Source organism: Hipposideros armiger, unplaced genomic scaffold, assembly GCF_001890085.2.
Source record: "Hipposideros armiger isolate ML-2016 unplaced genomic scaffold, ASM189008v1 scaffold_121, whole genome shotgun sequence".
NCBI lineage: Eukaryota > Metazoa > Chordata > Mammalia > Chiroptera > Hipposideridae > Hipposideros > Hipposideros armiger.
In genome coordinates this window covers 2,554,474-2,557,491 of record NW_017731471.1, presented here as the reverse complement: position 1 = coordinate 2,557,491, position 3,018 = coordinate 2,554,474, and the positions used below count along the sequence as shown (strand labels likewise).

The window sequence follows — 3,018 nt, the reverse complement described above, 5'->3', positions numbered from 1 at the left end:
TTGAGGCCTGTGCTTCAAAGCCTTTTTCCTTTAACACATCCATTATGTTCCAGCAAATGCTATGCCTTCGCATATCCGCCGCCTAGCCCCTAGGACACCTGATTACTGTGTACTCCCAAGAGGAGATTAACTGTTTGCATTTCAACAGGTCCCAGTCACAGCGTGAGACACTCCTCAGAGGGAGCCTTATCGGCCTCGGTCGTACTGGGCGGGGCACCCCTCAGAGAGAATTCAGCCTTTCCGGTCATACCGGGGCTTCTCTCATCTCTAATGGGAAAAGAGGCTAAATGCGGGGGGGCATGTTAATAGAAATTAGCTTCAAGCAACATAAACCAGTTCAAGAAGCTGGTGGTCAAGGAGGAGGAGGGCGTGGTGGTGGCAGTGGAGGATTTGCAGAAACTGGAAGTGGTCATATGAACTACATTCAAGTAAAAATGAAGCTATAGAAAGATTAAAAGCATTAGGATTTCCTGAAGGGCTTGTGATACAAGCTTACTTTGTTTATGAAAAGAATGAGAATTGGGCTGTCAATTTTCTTCTACAGCAAAACTTTGATGAAGATTGAAAGGGATATTTTTTTAACGTCACACTTCACACCAGCGCATTACCCAAACTTTGTTCACTGAATTGTCTGGGATATCTTGGGCTCATATCCATAATACATGGTATAAGGTGAATTGCTGGGGGTGGAGAGGGAGGGATCTAGGATATAGGGCAGGGATAAATACAGTGCATGTGTGGTTCAATTAGCAGAAGCTACAAATGCACGGTGTGTAAAATGTTATGCAACCAAAAATTAGTTTTTTAAGTCTTTATTTCTTCATAAAATACTAGATAACTTCCTAGGTTTAACTCTTTTTCGTGTACTAGATCCGGAAATTTAGTGTAATACCTTGCTTTGTATTTTTTTTACTTACTTTGGTTTCAGAAATAATCTTTGCTACCTAGAATTTACAGTCTTCATTTCATAGCAACACTGAATAATGGCTTTGTGAAACTGAAAAAAAAAATGGAACAACTATAAACAGAAATGCCAAATTATTGATGGTTATTGTTGGTGCTTCAAATAAGTATAAAATTAATGCCAGGAAAGCCCATTCTTTTCCGTTATGTACTTGGGGTGGGACAGTGGAGAAGGGGAACCTTTACTTAAAATGAAAATAATCACTGCTATTGTAAAATCTCTTTATCATTGAATGTGAGGCTCCTGTAACATGATTTGAGAAGCTGTACAAGTATAAGCAGAGTTATTTTCCTGTTTACATTTTTTTTGGTTTGTTTTGGGGAAAATTGGTAGGTGTCTAATTACTGTTTACATCATTCTTATATTGCACTAAAAGTTTTAAAACCATCATTGCATGTTTGCTTTTGATGTATCCCTTTGTGAAATTAGCACATTGGGACCAATGGAGAAATGCAACATTTTCCCTCCCTATGTTCCCTTCCCTCAGCAGAAATGTGTTTGTCAGCAAATCATAAGTTCAAACTGCTGCCTTTTTTAAAACACACAAAATGCTGAATCATTTGAAAGTTAATGCAAATGTTTCAACACTGGGTTTCTAATATTTGTAAATGTTTTTTCCTTGTTAGATAATACTGTATGACCATTAAAGTCATTAGGACTATATTGCTTTCAAAAATAGAAGGTGGGCAGAACTACATTCCATCATTTTTTATTACATTGGAAAGGCTGGTGAAATCTTTCAGAAGGGTTGGTAGATGTGGCTAGGAAAGTACTTCAGAAAATATACAATCAAGATATCTCATGGCATATTAAAAGAAAAATCCTGATAGCTGAAAAAGAGAAAGCTAGCACATGTGTGTGGTTTTTTTGTTTGTAACTTTTTACTCCTATTTTATTTAAAATACAACTGTGTATCTCTGTGTTTTTGGACATTCAATGTATAAAATGAAATTTATATGACAATAATAGCACAAAGACAGAGGATGGAACAAAGGGATATAAGAGCTACTTGTTTAAGTTCTATATAGAGCAAACCACTGTAACCAAATTTGGAGAGATAGACAGGTGTGTATACAGAGACTCTCAACTTACTGGAACAGAGAGGCACAAGCAGAAGCTTTCATGGGAACCAGTGCTGGGGTAGGAAAACCTAAACTGTAATAAATGGATTTTTAAAGACTCAATGCGGAGAAGTCTGAGGGTTAACAAACTGCAGATGGACCCAGTCATATGGGGGGTCCTGACATATTTATGATTTTTACCTCTATGAGCTTGACCACACTCACACAGTGAATCTCAGAGAAAAAAAACCCTCTTGCTCCTGGCAGCAGGTGGGGAGAAATAATCTGGGCAAATGCTAGAGCATTATTTTCTTCTTAAAATGCCTGACCTCAACAGGCTATTATATCAAAGTATCAAAGCCTAACCAATTGGGGATTATCAGAGAACAATCAACCTGGGAGAAGGAAAATACACAACTCCAACCTCCTCTAGCCTTTCATGTGCGGAAACAGAAATACCAACTGCAACTACCTCTAGCCATTTTATCACAACTGAAGAAGGTGGTTAAAAAAAAAAAAACAAATGTGAAAAACATTATGCAGTTCACAGGACAAAGGCACAAATTTACACAAGACAGAGATCTAATTATATGATTGTATAATGCTTTCCTCCCCTATTAATAGCAGTTTCATTACCCCAGTATGTTATAAACAGCTATCAAGTACAGACTACAAGGCATACTAAAAGGTAAAAACAAAACAAAACAAAAAACACCTCAGTTTAAAGACACACAACAAGCATTAGAACTAGATCGAGATAGAGTAGAAATGTTAGAATGATCAGATCAGGAATTTAAAATAATTGTGATTAATATTTTTAGGGTTCTAATGTATAAAGTAGACAGAATGCAAGAACAGATGGGAAATATAAGCAGAGAGATCAAAATTCTTCAAAAAAACCCAAAGATAAATCCTAAAAATTAAAAACACAGTAACAACAAAAAAAGAATGCCTTTGATGGGCTTATTAGTAGACTAGTTACAGCTGCATGAA

The 3,018-nt window shown here is 36.8% G+C and overlaps 1 pseudogene; it reads left to right on the top strand.

Annotated features, from left to right (window-relative positions):
* The window catches only part of LOC109385667 (UV excision repair protein RAD23 homolog B pseudogene), a 1,754-nt pseudogene extending 1,189 nt beyond the window's left edge, over window positions 1-565 (top strand).
* Window positions 566-3,018: the final 2,453 nt, after the last annotated feature.